Here is a 20,769-nt window from a genome sequence, read left to right on the forward strand (position 1 = left end):
TGTACAAACAGTAGAGCAGAATGAGCTCAAAAGGTAAAGAGAATAGACAAACATACTCATAGTTTGCAGAAGGGAAATTACCACCCAAAGAGGATGCATGGCTTGCTCGATATCCAGGTTGTCACTGAGAAGGATGGAGCGAGAGTGAGCGAAGGATTCTTAGACCATTTGGGAAAAGGATACTTGAACCTCCATATTTGACCACAAAATGTGAGATGCAGAGGACAGGACTGTTGGCACAACTGCTTGGTCATGCGACTTTAAAGATGACTAGAGAAATCCAGAGTAGTATTTTTTTTTTCCTAATGCCTGGAATATGTGACATGGTTAGGTTAGCTCGGGTGCCAGGTCGTTTTTGCAGGGACATCACGTTGAATGTTAAGCAGGATTTTAGGTATCATCTATTGGTGTGTTTTAGATAATTGAAATTTGTGTTTGTCTTCCATTCTAAGGTGGCTCATGTACTCCTATATACAGGTATCCATTTATAAGTATCTATTTATCTATCAACCATCTATCTTCTAACTTTTTCTGTGAGGAAATCTAACACCCCTAAACTCAAACTCTCAGAAACTTTTGCTACAAGAAGATGTATTATATTTCTAGAAAAAAAAATCTCTCTTTTACCATCTTTCAGATTGGTAATTTGATAAGAAGTTCAATTACACTCTTAGAACTCTGCCATATTTCTTATGGTGAAGTGAGAGCCTACATCTATCAGCCTCACTTTAAGTCTGATGTCTTATCTTTACTCTGTTATAGTAAAATACTTCAGATAGAAAAATATCTCCAGGAGCAAGGAAAGCATGGTGCTTGTGTGGGGAAGGTGGATTTAAACAGTAGCAAATCCAACAATTTCAATATGATATCTTGTTCATATTTCACTGTAAATTAAATAAGAAACTTAAAATTTATGTTCTCCGTGCTTTTATATCTGTATTTCCAATGACAGACAACGTATATATATATATATATATATATATATATATATATATATAATTTATGTAGTATTTAAAATAAATGGAAAAAGAATACATCCACTCAAAAATTTTCCAGTTCATACCACCCTGCTGATTCCCAGGAGTACTGTTACCACTGTATCTGCGAACAAAGCTTTACCTGGTTTATTTGGCATGTACTACCAAAGGGGCAAAATTACATAAATAAAGTGGACTCCTTCTTTTTCATGATGCATCAAATGTTATAATACATCCACAAATGGAATGTTTATAACATGCAAAGGAGTAAAATGGTAGTAAAAACCATAAACAGTTATTGTCCACTAGATTATATCTGAAAGAAAAATATCGCAGCCAATGACTGGGAATAGAAATGAAATAAATCATTTTCATATTGTTATAAGCTGGTTTCATATTCTATGACCCTTGTATCCAGGAAAGTTATAAACTGAGTTAATAAATACAACTCCCTATAGAAATGTTGAGACATAGGGCTACATCCCTTGAGATAGCTATTTAGTTTTACATTTTACAGTGCTGTTCTAGGATGTTGTAGGAACTTTATTTCAATAGTATGGTGGGCATGAGAAAGCAGCCCTAGCTGTACAAGATATGATGGGACATCTCCCTTCCTGAATATGAGACTAACGTTGGATTTCCAATAGCCCTGGAGTCTAAGTATTAGGTGAGGATCAATCCACTTCCTGATTTTGAAAATAACTTGAATCGAAATTTCAAATTCTAGGATTACAGTTATAAAATTAGTAGAAAAGACAAAGTTGCTCTGTCTTAAAAGATACACAAATAATTTATCCTTTGTTTTTTTAATATTTTCTCTCCCCCAATATGGAGTACTATATTTTAAATACTTAATATATCTATAGTTTAGTCCATGTGGGTTTACACTTTGCATTATTGATAAAAATGTAGGTAGAATGGTTTTTAGACTCCTTGTGCTCTAGACCTAAAGAGAATTTATAAATCCTTTAATTAATAAAAATTCAAGTATGATGATTGTTAGACTTGTTGTTTTCTAGAGCTGAAGAGAATCTTTAAATCATCTAAACTGTTATTTTGTACACAGAGAAACAGGCGGTAAAGCATTAAATCTGCATTTAAAAGACAAGAGCTTGTTTTATATCCATTTGTTTCTATACTGTAGAAAGAAAGAAAGTCAGTGCCGATCTTAAACAGAAGGAATGGAGAAAAAACTGTATAGCAAAAACTATGGTGATCTGTGGGCAGATTATATCTTAAGTCTATTTTCTATTTGTCTCATATATTTTTTCTTGTTCGCTGAAAATCTGAAGCAAATTAGTGAGGATACTGGTTTTGTACTTGAGTTTCTGGTATGTTTCCATGTGGACCATGCTGCCACTTTCCATAAAAATAGTGAGACCGGTCAGGGGCAAAAGTGAGTCACTAACACATGAGTACAAAAAGCAAGTATTTTCCATTGCATAGGTTACAAAACCGCAAGAGTTTCTCTCAGCGTCTCTAGATTTACAGTGGAAGACAACCTTCTCCAAGACCAGAAAAAAAGAGTGCAAACCCCTCAGTTCAGCTGATTTTCACTCATTCAAAGTGTATCAAAATTTCAAAGAAAATTAAAACAATATTCATATCTACATTCTTGGTTAATTTCTAAAGTACCTAGTACCATCATTAATGGAATATTTAAATCAAGTCATTATATGTTGTCTTTTTAAAATCTATAATTATTGTTTTATACATATGCATAAAATTATACTAAATATTTTTATCTTGAGTACATCCTATAAGTAAAGATATTTGTACATTATTTCTCCAGATATATCCCTTTTATAGCCTATGAATTAATTAAAAGAGCCTCATATTAACAATTCTGTAAACACTTTGAGGAAAGCATAGGTTTTGTTTTTAGATGTCTTCTAACAATTCTGATTCTTAGGTTAATAAGCTCATTTCAGACATTATGAACCCAAAATTTCTTTGTGTATGAAACAAAAATATTGCCTATCCCAGAAGCTTGCTAGAACTAAAGAAATTTGGGGAAAATCACAACATGTAAGCACAGGCAAATTTATCCCCATTTTTGTTCCCTTCGAAAAACAATTGCGTCATCATTTTTCAATATGAATAATATGAAATTTTAAGTTGGGAATAAGTGATAAAGAGTCTTTGTTTTGACAAGTAGCATGTACCAATATACCACTTCTTGAAACATAATTCAAATCTCTTATACAGAATTCACTGTGGCACATGCATTCACTCACTTTGAATGTATGATGAAAGAGCAACCACATGTGCTTGTCACAAGCATGAAATTAGAAGAACCCTGTCTGTCTATAAGCATTCACTGAAGCTTATCTGAGAGGAGGATGCAGGCATCCAATCTTTTTCTAGTGAAATTTGACTAATCTAATTAAACAGAGAAATAAGAGGACAGGAAGTTTTGGGTCAGTGCTAAGTGGACCCCTTCATCTCAGCCCTGCAAAACCGCCCTCTCCCTGCCCTTTTAAAGAACTGCAAGAGACTCTGTAGGTACCTTGTTTTACAAAAGGTATGGAGACTGTAATGAGTTTTCAGAACTTTGCTTGAACATCCACCTCAGACAAGGGGTCATCAGGAGGTAGATGTCAGTCCCACTGTGCATAGTCCTGGCCCCACTCACACAATACATCTGGCCCCAACTTATAGTCACACCCTTACAAAGGAGCAGGACAATGCCAGACGAAGCACATGGAGCTGTGTCTAAATGCTGCTTGAAGGTGCAGCCAGATAATAACCTAAGATGAATGCTCAAAATGTTCCACAGATTTCCTAGGCCTTCACCTACCTGATTTTCTTGATCTGGTAACTTGTGCAAATGAACCAGTATACTCACTTATGTTCCTTTAACTAGTTACTTTACAAAGGAATTTGCTAAACAACTGAGAATGATTTCAGAAGGCCTCCCTTTGACACTTGTGCCTGAAGAATATTAAACAAGAGCCTTAGCCTCCAACCTTACACATGCAAACACCAGTGATCATTTTTAAATTGACACATAGGAAATTGAGAATAATAGCTAAATTACAAAGGCAGTAATCAACATGTCCTATTTTCTCACATCAAACGATTAGGACAAGTCTTGTTGGCAAAAGTGCAACTCTAAGAGGCTAAATTAATGAATATCCATCACCATGTGAGAATTCAGGTTGATGACTTTAGCTGTATATGAAGAATTGCGGGGTGGTGTCCAACTCAGCAGATGCAGTTTGTGTTCAGTGTTTACAGATCTTGTTTTGAAGCTCTCAGTGCATCAAATGGCTTAGTCCATCACCCATAAATATAATGTGACACTGTCTCTTTGTATTTTGCCTCTTCCCACTCAACCTGTATCTCAAGATGACTACCTTTTGGGTGATATGTGACCTCTTGAAACTCTAACATAAATGAATTAGAGTCTCATTCATGAAGAAATCATACTGGATAAATATAAGAAAAATGGTAGACATCAGTGTGCCATATATATGTGATTTTTACTCATTTCCATGTTGTTGTGGTAGTCCTGACTCATAGATTGGGGGGCTGGTATTGAATAAAGTGAGGAAGAGTATTTGGAAAAAAGCCAGCCTTGTTATATAATCCATAAATTCCTCTTCTCTAAAACCCAGCCTTTGCAATGTCCTTAATTATCCTATGCCCATACCATCATTTTGTCTTCAAACCTTGGATACCCACATCTCTCCATTCTTATTCTTCATCCTCTTAAGGATAAACTGAAAATGCCTATATACCTGTACTTATTGGTCCCCTGAACTGTTCTCTCAATACTTCCCTCAGTTGACTGATTTGCCAATCAGACTTATCTGTCCTATTTTACTCTTAATGAGATTGTTCTGCATGACATCCTAACTCACTCCAAAAGACAGTTATCTAGGAACTACATTTAGAAAGGTACCTTTCTCCTACTGTTTGAATTAAAGCAATATACTCTGTCTTAGTTAAGGTTTTTATTGCGGGGAAGAGACATCATGACCACGGCAACTTTTAAATATAAAAAAAAATAAACCATGAGGAAAAAAAAAAAAAAAAAAAAAAAAAAAAAAAAAAAAAAGAAATGCGGATATGAACATGTTTGTAATAACATCAAGTTGTTGGTACAGAAATCAGAAGATCCTCTGTGCTAAAGATTAGAAATAAATAATGTTATTTTTAATTAATAAAAAAAAAAAAAAAAAAAAAAAAAAAAAAAGGAAAACATTTAATTGAGGGGGCTCAGTTTCAGAATTCAGTTCATTATCATCATAGTAAGAATCATGGTAGCAGGCAGAAAGATATAGTACTAGACAAATAGCTGAGAGTCCTACATCTCGAAAACAACAGGAAGTCAACTGTTGTCGGGGTTTCTGTCCTGCCCAGTTCCCACAATTGTTAAGTCCCAAAGAAATCACACAGAGGACTACATTAACTCATTAATTAATTAATTAATTAAGCCCATTAGCTCAGGTTTCTTATTAACTCTTATAACTTATATTAGCCCATTATTCTTGTATATGCTAGCCACATGGCTCGTTATTTTTTTCAGTAAGGCAGTCACATCTTGCTTCTTCTGTGGTGGGTCACAACTACAGAGGAATGGGCTTCCTTTTTCCCAGAATTCTCCTGTTCTCATTGACCTGCCTCTACTTCTTGTCTGGTTGTCCCATCTATAATTCCTGCCTGGCTATTGGCCATTCAGCATTTATTTAAGATATAATTGACAGGATACAGACCAATATCCCACAGCAGTCAACATTCTGAAAGTCACACTGAAAGAAGTTTAAACAAAAGAGACCCCAATAGAGACATACTTCCTCCAACAAGGTAAAACCTCCTAATAGTGCCACTCCTTTTGGGGACCATTTTTTTTCTAAACCACTATACACTTCTTTCCTTCCTGTCTTAATATGTTTTTTCTATCCCATTATTAAAATAAAAGCTATATGATGTCATTCTCTCTTATTAAGCTATTAACTCTCATCCAATTAATTCCTTTTCCCCCTCTATCTAGTGTGCAATAATAAATGATTAGTACATATAATTGATTAAAATCATTGACAAAGCTCTAATAAATAGAAACTCTTTGAACAGTGGCTGATAGTTATCTTACCATTATGTACTTCCAGAGCAGAATTATGACACAGAATTAATTAATTAATATACATTTGCAGTTAATTAAAGACTATCAAAAAAAGATCAATAAAAGCAAGAGAAACCTCTTCATTTAACATCTGGTTATGTCCTTGAGCTGGTTAATCTTGGTAATCAATTTGTTTGTATCTGTTTTCAACTAAGAAACCAGCTCCAGAATGGTTGTGTGGCGTTGTTGGAGGGACTGACTATGGGAAGATGCTTCCCTGGAAGACCAGCAGTCTGTCCTGGCCAAGGTACAGAGTGATTGAAGAAAATGGTGTTACTGTTTGCCTGCCTGCCTGCCTGCCTACTGGTGAGTCCTTAAACTCTATGGTTGCTACAGCTGCTACCTCGCTCTTCTGACATCAGAAGCCTGATTTTTCAAGTTTCCATCATGGACTGAAGACCTGTACACTCCACGCATCCTCCAGATCTTCATTGCTATATTGAGATTGCTGAGGCATCCAGTCCCATGGACCCAGCAGCCGCTGGATTCTCCATTTGTCCACTGTACAGACAGTCGTTGTGGACTATTCAGCTCATGCAGTGCAAATCAAGCAAATACATCTCTATGTAAGTACAAGTATAGATATTTATTCTATTGGTCTTTTATCATAGGTATAAACAGATTTGTTTTAAATATGCAACCCACTATTTGCTTTAAAGTGCCTAATCATTACTCTACAACAAATGGGCACAGGGAACCGTTTCCTATGCATAACCCCAGCTGCACAGACTTTAAGGGCAACATTGAATAAATGGGACCTCCTGAAGTTGAGCAGCTTCTGTAAAGCAAAGGACATTGTCACTAAGACACAAAGGCAGCCTACTGACTGGGAAAAGATCTTCACCAACCCTGCAACTGACAAAGGTCTGATCTCTAAAATATATAAGGAACTCAAGAGACTAGAAGGTAAAATGCCAATTAACCCAATTAAAAAATGGGGCGCTGAACTGAACAGAGAATTCTCAACAGAAGAAGTTCGAATGGCCAAAAGACACTTAAGGTCATGCTCAACCTCCCTAGCTATCAGGGAAATGCAAATCAAAACAACTTTGAGATATCATCTTACACCTGTCAGATTGGCTAAAATCCAAAACACCAATAATAACCTTTGCTGGAGAGGTTGTGGGGTAAGGGGCACACTCATCCATTGCTGGTGGGAATGCAAACTTGTGCAACCACTTTGGAAAGCAGTGTGGCGGTTTCTCAGGAAATTCGAGATCAACCTACCCCAGGACCCAGCAATTCCACTATTGGGAATCTACCCAAGAGATGCCCAATCATACAACAAAAGCATATGCTCATCTATGTTCATAGCAGCATTATTTGTAATAGCCAGATCCTGGAGACAGCCTAGATGCCCTTCAGTGGAAGAATGGATGAAGAAACTGTGGAATATATACATGCTAGAATACTACTCAGCGGTAAAAAACAATGACATCTTGAATTTTGCAGGCAAATGGATGGAAATAGAAAACACTATTCTGAATGAGGTAACACAGACCCATAAAGATGAACATGGGATGTACTCACTCATATTCGGTTTCTAGCCATAATTAAAGGACATCGAGCCTATAAGTTTGGGATCCTTGAGAAGATAATAAGAAGAACCTCCACCTGACGATAGATGAAGAAAATGACAGAGCCCCACCTTGGAGCACCGGACTGAGCTCCCAAGGTCCTGATGAGGAGCAGAAGGAGAGAGAACATGAGAAAGAAAGTCAGGACCGTGAGGGAACCTCCAGCTGGCGACAGATGGGGAAGGTGACTGAGCCCCACATTGGAGCACTGGACTGAGCTCCCAAGGTCCCGATGAGGAGCAGAAGGAGCGAGAACATGAGGGAGAAAGTCAGGAACGAGAGGGGTGCGTTCACTCATGGAAACGGTAGGACAGAACTAATGGGAGATCACCAACTCCAGTTGGAATGGGACTGATGGATCATGCGACCAAACCCGTCTCTCTGAGTGTGGCCAACAGCGGGGGCTGACTGAGAAGCAAAGGACAATGGCTCTGGGCTCTGATTGTTCTTCATGGACGGGCTCTGTGGGAGCCTTCTCAGCTTGGTCGATCACCTTCCTGGACCTGGGGGGAGTTGGGAGGACCTTGGTCTTAGCATAGAGTGGGGAACCCTGATGGCTCCTTGGCCTTGAGAGGGAGGGAGGGGAGGTATGGGTGGAGGGGAGGGGAGGGAATGGGGAGAAGGAGGGGAGGGAGGGGGGAGGAGGAGGGAAGGAGATGGAAATTTTTAAATATAAAAAAAATAAACCATGAGAAAAAAAAATAAAGTGCCTAATCATGCCAGAGGAATGTAATTGTAAAAAGCACAAATTATGACTAACAACATTTTAGATCTTATACTAAATTGACAGTCCAATTTTGTACTTAGAAATACTTTACAATTATATACTGTCCTATCTATCATATTTCTAGAGACAGGGGTTTGTCAAATTATTTTATACTTCCTCTAACAAGTTTGAGGTCAAATATCTTTGTGGCATTAGTTATGCTATCTTCTCAGAGACAGTGAAAATGCCAGAAAAAAAACTAAGGATTAAAAATAATAAATGAATTTAGTATTATTATAAGCATTGGACCTGTCAAGCTATAGATAATGAATAATATCAGATTAATCATAAGGTAAATTTTGGTTATTCTGGATTCCTAATATTTCTTCATCATAGGATTTTCTTATATTACAAATTTTCTAAGACTTACTTCCTTCTGAGGTCTCTCTCCTTGATTTGTATGTTGATGCCCTCTTCTTGTCTTTTCCAGTGTGTTCTCTGATGTAAGAGCTAAGTAGAAATATGCCTGAGTCCTTAGTCAAGCGGTGCTGTAATGAATAGAGTTTCTGGGTGACTATTTGGGTCTAGGCAGCTGGAAAACAAAAGAGTAGTCTCTGCCTACAAAATGGCACCCATACATTTGGGGCTAACTCCAGTGACCAGCCACACACTTCGGGTCTTTGTGCTTGTATGCTTGCTCGCTGTTAGATGGAAAGTACCTGAGAATATGCCTGCCACTCAGCACCCCCACCTGGGAAAGCAGTTGGACCTGGCCTGCAGCAAGTATAGGCAGGTAAGAATGACAGATTTCTGCTGCCATACACGGAGACATTTCCAGGAAGCATAGCTGTCTGCATGGCAGATTTAGCTTTTACTCAGATATATGTACTACATGGTGCTTCCCAGAATTGAGATGGTGAGCACAGATCTCACCCAGCAGTCCCAGAGCTGGCAGTTAATGTACCTCCGTTATATTGAACGGCCAAGAGGGGTGGATCAAGGATCCAGGGCTGCCATTACCTCATTGTTTACCATTTTAAAATGTTCCTTGTCAGAAAAGGATATCAGATACATAATAGGACAGATTCAAACATAAAAGACCTCTAAATGAGACACAGTGGGTTTAAAAATTATAGGCTTGGGAGGGAGAAGAAAAAGAGTACAGACAGTTTTGAAAAGAAAGAAATAGTTTTAAAATAATAATAAAGTCTTATATATTATACTAAATTATATAATATACTATATTATATAGTAATATAATACAGATAGTCATAGATTAAAGGACAAAGAAAAATAAGTCAAATGAAGATGGAAAATACACAGAGAATCTGAATTATGCATATTATTGTCCTTTTTTGAATTTTTTGACTGCAGAGAGACATTTTCTTGGGGTTGCTAGGTTAAAACAACATAATTTAGGACATGTTGCTTTGATAAAGAGGTTTAGCTTTTCTTTCCACAGAAGATGAGAACCTGTGAATTATTTCCAGACTAATGTGGTTTGATGGAAAAAGACTCACCCCAAAAGTTCTCCATGAACCCTAAAAATACCTTGCCCAACAAAAAGCAGGAAGCATTTTGGAGAAAACTACACCTAAATTCCAAAAATGGTTGTTTATAAATGTTTGTTTTCATTTAAAAGCAGTTTGGTATAAGTCATTAATGGTAACAGTCAAGTCTTATTTTTTAATTTAAAAAAATAAGAGAGGTATGATATAGAGATGAATATTTTACATTGGTATGGCTATTGGTCTACTGATAAAAATTTAAGGTCAATCTTGTTACATGTATTTCTGTTCTTGTTTAAGGTAGTCTGTTTAGACAACTCATTAAAAATGTAATGTATAATTAAAAATTGTAGATTAATAGGTAATCATTTATAATAGTCAAACTTGTAGTCATATTCTGTTAGGTTTTTTTAGACATATAAAAATATGTTTCAGTTAGCTAATCTTCAACACTTCAAAAACTTACAGAATAGGGTATTTAAAATATTTTAAGAACTTAGACTTTTCTCAACAGTGAGATATGTCTGCTTCTGGCAGCACAAATTACTTCAAAGAGGTTGATGGGCATTGAAGAAACTTGTTATATTATTTGCCTTCAATGTGACAACATTAGCTCAAGAAAACTGTCTCAGTGGATGAACCCCTCATGGTCTTGACTTCCTTGTTTGTATTCTCACTCCTTCCACTCTTCAACTGGACCTTGGGAGCTCAGTCCAGTGCCCCGATGTGGGTCTTTGCCTCTGTTTCCATCTGTTGTTGGACGAAGGTTCTATGGTGATATTTAAGATAATTATAAGTCTGACTACAGGACAAATCCAGTTCAGACACCCTCTCCTCTATTGCTCAGGGTCTTAGCTGGGGTCATCCTTGTGGATTCCTGGGCATTTTTTTAGAGCCAGGTTTCTTGCTTTTGAAAACTACCTCTATATACAGTCACCTTCTGAGCTATCAGACGTTAAAATGTCAATATATGAATTTTAGGGGAACATAACCCATAAAATGTATTAAGACAGTTTGAAGTGCATATTTTATTTTGGGTAATCAGTCCTTGATGTGGGATTCCCCTATGCATTCTATGTATACCATTGATTAATAAAGAATCTGTTTAGGCCTATTAGAAAGCAGAATCAGGCAAGGTGGGAATTCCAAGCAGATAGATATAGAGAGAAACTAGGCAGAGTCAAAGAGAAACCATGCAGCCACCACAGGAGACATGCTGGATGCTGGGTGAAACCTTTCTGTAGGCCACAACCATGTGGTCAAACACAGATTAATAGAAATGGCTTAATGTAAGACGTAAGAACTAGCCAATACGAAGTTTGAGCTAAGAGAACAAGCAGTGTTTTGATAATATAGTTTCTGTGTGATTATTTCAGGTGTGGGCAGTCAGGAAACAAATGAGTGGCCTCTGCTTTTAAATCCCAATGGAAGAAAAAGAAGAAGCTGAGAGAAAGATGTATTGTGTAGCATGGCTGACAAAGGCTTGGTATGCCACCAATATTTGTTTATCAGTTTCCCTATCATTAGGATGAACATGAGTGGGGTCACGGGCAAGTAAGCTCTCTGATAGGCAAACTCAACCTTGATGGAATTTACTTGATAATGGTGGTATTCCAGGAAATTCCTTCTCAAGCGAAACCTGTGTAGGTAAACTGTACATCTATCTCTGTTCCTGTGTGTTCTTTTATAAAATATATTATATATTTAATTAGTATGACAGACTTCTGTGTCAAATATTATAACTAGTGATTTTTTTTTCTAAAAATGAAGCCAAGCTGCTTGAATTGACAATTACCTACTAGAATTGGAACACAGTTTACACTATCTAAAGAGAATTGTTTGAATATTTTTGAGGACTGCACACTGTATAGCAATATCAGGCACTTAAAGTACTTTCTGGTGCAGGTTTCTAGGCAACCATTAGCCTTTTGATGTGCAGAAAATACTTTTAAGAGTAAAGATTGCCATTTAATATATCTTGTTGTATAAGCAAAACGCCAAATGGCTTGTGATAAAAACAAAACAAAACAACAAGAAAACCTAATAGAATTCAAACCTAATTTCAAGCCGGAATTAAATACTTTTGAATTAGAGTGAAAGGTGAATAATCTAAACTTCGATTAGGACAGCATCTTAGAACAATTTACAGGTGAAAAATATTTTGAATACATGTGATATATTAAAAAAGTTAGGAAGGAAATTAAGTTAAAAAACAAAAAGAAGATTGATGGTAGTGAGAAAACTATTTTAAAAGTTATTATTTTTAGGGGCATGGTCTTTTTATTGAAACTAAAAGAGTGGAGAAACATCTGATAAGCTTTCAGAGATTTGTCAAGTTTTTCTATCTATTTTCTTTCCACACATAAAGCAAAATTCCTTTTTTGTTTGATTCATAATGAAATAAATTAAAGTGGAATTTTTGAAAGTTTAAAAACAATTCCAAATCACTGTTCCATCAAGGAACACTGAGTACTGAATCTGCTTGAATAGTGTCTCATATGAGCTTGCAAAAAAAGTGGGGGGACCAGTTGTCCAAGAGGGAATTGGTAGCCTCATATTTTGAACACTGATATAATCCATGCCCCAGTAGAACATAAAACATTGAAATATAGAAGATTGTGTGCAAAAATTATAGAGGATGTATGGTTCATTCCCTTGTAATGGTCATTTTATTTAATTACATATTATCAAGATAAAATTTAATAAAGTCAAGATTTTCAAAATAAAAAAAAATTCAAGGTGACATACTCCAGATTTTGCCACTGATTAATATAAAATGCTTTCTGAAGTCATTAAATGTAACCATAAAACCCTTAGCCTCTTTAATTTACACATCTATACATTAACATCAATGAAGTATCTACTGACTGATCAGAAGCAATGGTATTGTCAAGGTTTCTTTTATCACCATGATCTCACTGGTTACAAGCATTCAAACATTTCAGACACAATCCCTAAATGTTTCAGTAAAAGATACAGCCATCAAAAGGAAAGCGCTGGTAGGCATAGGTGTCTGAAGAACTGGCTGTCTCTGCTGGGACCTGACCGGGTTTTTGTGTATCATCTTATTCAACCCCTATTCCAGGGTTTATGGCAAATGCACCAAGTGAAACTTCTGCTTGAAATCATATTTATCTTTTTCAATTCCTAGTTATTTTTCAAGATCAAGTCAAAGTATATCCTGTTCCAGATTCTTTATTTTCTTCTTGCATAGACCAGATGTTGATGGCTATTGTTTTATTCACTTGTAACAGTTTCCTTAAATATTGGTCACTATTTTTTTTATTTTTTTTGTTTTTATCACACTGGACTCTAAACTGTGAGAGAAATGTCTTATTCATGCTCGTTTCCCTCATACTATAGTTCTAGATGCACGTACTACAAGCTCAATAATTTTCTAGTGAAAATAACTGAAAGCACAGAACAAAACCAAAGCAAATACACTCTATGTGTTTCCAGGAAAAAAACACAGTCATCTTAAAAGACAAACAAGAGGAATTACAATCATGAAGAACACAAAGCTGGTAGGGTAGCATACTTATAAGTAAAAAGTATATGTGCATTACATTAGTTGCTTAAAAAGCTGTACATGAACAGTTCTCAGAAAAAAATCCACAGGAATCACATTTGATTCTAGGCTATGTATCATCAATGATAAGAGAAGAAGAAAAGCATAATTTAAATCCTCATCTCTAAAGTAGTGGTTTTTAACCTTGAAATGCTGCAACATTGTAATACAGTTTCTCATGTTGTGGTTACCCCCAACCATAAAATTATTTTCATTTCTACTTCATAACTGTAATTTTGCTAATGTTATGGATTATAATGTAAATATCTAATATGCATAATATCTAGTTTACAAGCCCCGTGAAAAGATCCTTTGACCCTTGAGAGTATTGAGACCCACAGGTTGAGAACTACTGTTCTAAAGGCTGAGAAACAAGAAGTATATAAGATTATGAACATGCTCAATCATACCACAATGACATGTGCTCAACTGTGTTCATAGCAGTATTATTTGTCATAGCCAGAACCTGTAAACAACCTAAATGCCTCTCGACTGAAGAATAGATAAGAAAATGTGGTACATTCACACAATGGAGTATTATACAGCAGAAAAAAATAATGACATCTTGAAATTTTTGAGCAAATGGATGGATCTAGAAAACATCATATTGAGTAAGGTAACCCAGACCCAGAAAGACAAATATAATATGTGCTCATTCATAAGTGACTTTTAGACCTAAAGCAAAGAAAAACCAGCCTACAACACAACCTCAGAAAACCTAGACAACAAGGAGGACTCCAAGAGATATACATAGATCTAATCTACATGAAAAGTGGAAAAAGAGAATATCTCCTGAAGAAAACGTGAGCATGGGGATCATTGGAGAGGGTAGAAGGGAAGGGGAGAGGATGGGAGGGGAGAAAATGTATAGCTCAATAAAAAAATTAAAAAATAAAATAAGATTATAAAGAAAGAAATATTATTTAGAGAGAAAAGGAATTATTTTTGTCAGAGAAGAAAATAAAGATGAAGAGAAACTGGTTTCAGACCATGATGATATATGCAGATAGTATTTAATCTAATTGTTAATTACACCTAAGGAAAAATTCAGTAGAAAATCCCAGGATTTAAAACAAAGCAATACACCCGATTAAGAACTTGCTGAAGACTTACAGTATTTTACAGTCTTTAGAAATAGAATAAAAGGCTGAAATAAGACCAAGTTATGGTTCAAAGGCTTTGCCTTAAAGTAATCTATTATTATTTCTCTTATTTTCTTTGTTTCAATCAAAGATCCTCCTCATGAGCAGCTCAAAATACCTTAGAAAAATGTTTGCCACAGGTAACTTTGTAAATAAAAAAACTAGAAAATTAATCAAATTATACTTTATATTCATTTGTTGATAATTGGTTAAAATTCAGTTAAAAGAATCAAATAGTTATTATGAGTATTAAAAACAACTAATTGAAGAATTTGGAGAGTATAATTCTACTAATCCATCTGTATATAATCAATTTGATGGCTATCAAAAGTTTTTATAAACTACGGGTTACCTATTAAGTACTTGGGACTTCAATCAACTTGACAACTCCCTTTTGACACTGAGGAAAAGTTGGTTATTGATATTTCAACTAGCAAATGGTAGAAATTGGGCAGTTGCTGTCACCTTTCTTTAGACAACTCCTATACATTTTTCCATTTCCTCCAGAATGGCAGGTAGCACAGATGGTTTTCCAGAACCCCCCAGACCTATGACAGATACTAAATCTCCTTCCACATTCTTTATGCTCAAACTGCATGGCAAGAAGAGGAGAGAAATGACAAGGGACATATAATTTTTTATTTTGAGCACATTTTAGGAACCGTGCAAGGTAAAAGTCATTGCAGAAACCACAAAAATATATTTCACATTTTTCTATACACATCCAGACTTTGAACTATGCAGATGACAAAATAAAAGATGCTTTGAGTATAGGAAGTATGCAACAAATATATCAGTAAAATACCATAAAAAGGAAAAGTGGGAAGAGTGTAAAACATCTTAGTAGTTTCAGAGTATTCATCTTATTGCACTCCAAACATTGACTTAGAATTCCACACAAAAAATCTTTCTAAAATCCCCTTAGATGAAGACTTACTGTTTTTTAGTATAGGAAACCCTGTTTTATCCCAGGAGAGAGAAGCATTAGTAGACCCAATGGCATTATCTATGAAGAAAGACAAATTCACTGGTGCATTTTATATTAGAACCAATTACCTTACACCCAGTAGTCCAATAAATATTGAATACTGTAAGTACTGACCTCCAGTGTAGTTTGTTTCAATATTTTGAATAAAAGCTCCTTAGAGTTCAGAAAGGCTATCAAATGGCCCAATGATACTCTCATCTATCAAATTAAACAGAAGGAATTTATTTAGGGTTCATTTAAAATGTAAAGTATATAGGATTTATTATGGCTTACAATGTGATTAAATATTATTGTGTAAGTGTAAAATATTTTTATTACTATAAATCATATAATTTGAAATGTTTTAAAATGTTGAGCAAGCTCATCAATTAGGCATATCAAAAAATGTAATTTCAAGGCCCAAGGATCAAAACAAATATCTATGCAGAAAAACATGAGAAGAAGCCAGTAATGCTCCTCATTATTCTTGAAACATTGTAACTGGTTAATCAGTAATTGTAGGAATATTGGTACATTCCAGGTTTGTGATGGTTATCTGAGCAAGTTACAGATATTTATGTTACAAGTTGTGATGCTATAGTACATATATACATTCATATGTATATATTTAAAACAATCACAACAATTAAGCTACTTATCACTTTATGGCTTGTTTCCTGTGTGGCATGAATATTAAGTATCTGCTCTCTAGGGAAATTTCCCACACACACTCTGTGACAATTGACCGTATCCCCTTGCTGCTCATTGGCTCTCCAGGACAGATTCTTTTTATCAGCCCTTCCCCCATCCCTCCTTCTTTCCCCTTGACCAGTTCAACAATCCTATGGTCTATGATTCTACAATTATTGTGCACTGCATATATGAAGTACATGGTACAGTGTTTGTCTTTCTGAGCCTTATTCCTCAGTGTAACAGAATGCCCTGTTGTGAATGCAGGACATCCTTATATTCAGAACCAGTTAACACCCCAACATACCTGTATACCTATATTTTCCCCCGGCTATTGGACAACTAGGTGGATTTCTCTATCTTGACTACCGATATGAGACAGTGTTGTGATCTAAAAAGTTTAAGTTTAAAAAGGAACTTTAAGATTTATGACCAAATTCTGCTACCAGTGAAAACCAGAGCAATAGTTTGGGCAATGATGACATAAAATTATCCTGAAGCAGTTATAAAAACTTAAGCTACTTTGTTCAACTATGTTCATAGCAGCACTATTTGTAATAGCCAAAACCTGGAAACAACCTAGGAGCCCTCAATAGAAGAATGGATAAAGAAGGTGTGGCACATATACACTTTAGAGTTCTACTTAGCGGTAAAAAACAATGACATCTTGAATTTTGCATACAAATGGATGGAAATAGAAAACACTTTACTGAGTGAGGTAACCCAGACCCAATAGGAGGAATATGGTACGTACTCACTCATAAATGGATTCTAGCCATAAATAAAGGACATAGAGCCTATAATTCTTGATCCTAGAGAAGCTAAATAAGAAGGTGAACCCAAAGAAAAACATATCGTTATCATCCTGGATATTGGAAATTAAAAAAAATTGCCAGGCAGGGGGTGGGAGCACAGGGATGGGGGTGAGGTGGGGATAAGAGGATATGGGGGGAGAGAAGGAAGAAGGAGAGGATAGGGAGAGCTTGAGGGAATGGGATGGTTGGGATGGAGGAGGGGTGGATGTGGGAGCAGGGAAGTATATATCTTAATTATGGGAGCCATTTTAGGGTTGGCAAGAGACTTGACTCTAGAGGGGTTCCCAGGTGTCCAAGGAGATGTCCCCAGCTTGTTCCTTGAGCAGCAGAGGAGAGGGTGCCTGAACTGGCCTTGTCCTATAGCCACATTGATGATTATTTTGCATATTACCATAGAACCTTCATCTGCTGATAGATAGAGATAGAGACAGAGACCCACACTGGAGCACTGGACTGAGCTCTCAAGGTCCTAATGAGGAGCAGAAGGAGGGAGAACATGAGCAAGGAAGTCAGGACTGCGAAGTGTTCATTCACCCACTGAGATGGTGGGACAGATCTAATGGGAGATCACCAAGGCCAGTTGGAATGGGACTGATGGAGCTTGTTATCAAACCGGACTCTTTGAATGTGGCTGATGGTATAGGCTGACTGAAAAGCCAAGGACAATGGCGCTGGGCTTTGATTCTACTGCATGGACGGGCTCTGTGGGAGCCTTGTCAGTTTGGATGCTCACCTTCCTGGACCTGGGGGGAGTTGGAGGACTTTCCATAGTTAAGGGAACCCTGAATGCTCTTTGGCCTAAAGAGAGAGAGAGTGGGGGTGTGGGTGGAGGGGAGGGGAGGGAAGTGGGAAGAGGGGAGGAGATGAAAATTTTTTTAAAAAAATAAAAAATAACTATTAAAAATTATAAATTATAGATTTGAAAAAAACTTAAGCTACAATAAAGAAAAATAAAGCAAATGTTTTTCATAAAAATGACATACATGAAATCTGTAGTTCATTTTTGTTCTGTGCTACAATTAACAGACAAGGTGTAATGGGCTGTGCATTTCTTTATCCAAGACATGTTATCAATACACATAACTTCTGTTTGCTTTTATTTCTTCATCTTTATACACTTGGAAATGTATTATCTATACTTACGTCATCTATCATCTATCTATCTGTCTGTCTGTCTGTCTTATCTATCTATCCATCTATAGCTATAGATATCACATCTATATACTATATATGATCTCTATATACACACCTATATAGATATGTGCATGTATGTGTGTATATGTAGAGATGATATGTATCTCCCTCTTAGCTCCCTCATATTACCCTTTTCATGCTAGGCAAGGAGTCAATCACTGATTGAATGCAACCACGGCAACTGTTTTTTACTGAGACCTACGGTAAATCACACGGAGCTTTGGAGAATACTATGAAACATTTTCTTTTGCTAGATTCTGAAATAAAAAGCAAAACGAAACTGTATCTCTAAGAAGAGCCATGTTGTAGCAGTGGCATGTGGAAACAAGACTTAAGAGAATCGCATCGGCAGTACTTTCCTGTCCTCTGCTGGTTGTTGCAAGTAAAGAATGTGAAAACTATAGAATTTAACATAATGACTTAACTGATGCATCCTTTCATGTTTTACTTTAGTCAAATAATAATAAAACAAAATAAAATGAAGATAACATTCTTATAAGAAAGGTCTTGTTCCAGTCACAAAAATTCCCTTTGTTAGCAACTAGGCTTGAGAGAAAGGTTTCACTGGAGGATGTATTAGGGAATCCAAACACCACCTACAAATTCAACTGAGTACATATTTCACAGTGAACAAGGAAGGCACTGGTCGGGGAATCCCTGTGGTTTCCAAACTACTTTACTCAGTGTAGTATCTAAATAATTTCCAGGGATTACTTAGGAATCCTGCAGGTATACTCCTTGCAGACAGGAGCCAAACTCTGTCCCTGCTTCTATTCATTCATTCAGTACTGGGGAATAAAGCTGACTCCCTGGGGAGACAGTGGGATCTAGTTTCATGCACAGCACCTAATTATCCATTTTCAGTTGACTTGGGAGAGTGCAGTGGCCAACTCCAGCTTGCAAAACGTCAAGGAAAGCCACCAAAACTTAACAATGAAAATAATGGGTTATATTGAATTAGTTCTCTCTTTTGATAAGGTCAAAAACAAGTAATAAATATATGACCCCTTCCATCTGTAATGTTCTATACTGCTCATTTATGCAGAGAGACTAATTTTGAATGCAGTGTTAACTACACACAGATACACACAAAAAGGAAATCCAAAAATAACATAACATAAAACAAATGTCACCAATGCACAGATTTCCAGAGAGAAATGATCCTTAGTTTCAATGTTCTAAGGATGTTCCTGGAACACCACTGAGATCCTGGCTGGTCACAAACAGGAATTATGAAAATATTAATCAAAGACATAGAGATGAACACTTGGATGACTGTTTAAATGTTTCCTTTACCTGATAGAAAATGAATGCTGACGATTACCATGGACACTCCAAAATAAAGATAAATCCTTTCATAAATGTTCATGATTATCACAATACATTTCAAACATAAATATTAGAGAGAAAGGTGTTAGCACCTTTTCTTTAGTGAAATTCAGTACGGCTGTTGAAGGAGGCAAGAGGAGCATGCAAACCCCCATCATGCAACCACGTATCTTAGACATGAACGTGCTTAAGGCCACGGAGTCAGATTTTTGAAAGGCATTTCAGAATTTCACTAGAGTTATAATTCATGTTTAAAATGCATATCAGTTTACCTTTTCTTGAAAACCAAGAAGCTGCTCCTGTAGATAACCCAAGTTGTTGAAGCCAGGTGTGGTGGGTCACATATTTAATCCCAGCACTTGGGAGGCAGAGACACGTGAGTCTCTGAGTTCAAGGGCAGCCTGGTCTACAGACTGCAGAGTAAATTCCAGGACAGCCACGGTTGCACAGAGCAAGCACCCTATCTCAAAAAGACAAAAAAGAAAAAAGGGAATTTTCACGAAAATACTGTTATCTTTATTTCCATCTCATTTATTTGTTTAAAATGACAAATTAGTGATGGCTGAATGGCTCATTGTGTAAAATCTAGGCCAGCCCAGTTTCTGAGTTTTAAAGAAAAGAAGTCTGTGGCTGGGTCCTATTTGCTTCCTCAAGGGAGGGAGTGAGAAGACGCAGTGCCAATGACACAGGCATCAGGAGTCAGGTGAAAGGGAAACAGCAGACTCATTTAGTTAGCAACAGGAAGAACCTTATATACCCTCTGAGGAAGTGTTAAGATCAGTTTACGTTGAGTGTTTGCCCCTCGTTGACTGGCTCAGCAGGATCAAGACCTCTGACAGCACCAGGCAAACTCCACGTTGGTTGCCTCTCAGTCTGGTTGGCCTTAACTTTGTACAGATGTCCACAATATCTATTACTTTATTTGAAAAATGAGAAATGAGATATTTATAAATAAGAATTATAGCAAGAAACAGACATACACTAATAATGGCATTACTTAAGATCAGAAAATATTCAGTAAATTGTAGCTGCTATTAGGTATTAATTAGTATCTGCAGAGAGGGGTTCCTGGCACCTGGCACTACTCCCCAAACATTTTGATGACTCACGATTTGAAATTTATACTGGGTCACCTTACTCAGCCTTAATAAATGGGGAGGTATTTCAT

The sequence above is a fragment of the Arvicola amphibius genome, chromosome 10 (genome assembly GCF_903992535.2).
Source record: "Arvicola amphibius chromosome 10, mArvAmp1.2, whole genome shotgun sequence".
In the NCBI taxonomy this organism is placed as follows: domain Eukaryota; kingdom Metazoa; phylum Chordata; class Mammalia; order Rodentia; family Cricetidae; genus Arvicola; species Arvicola amphibius.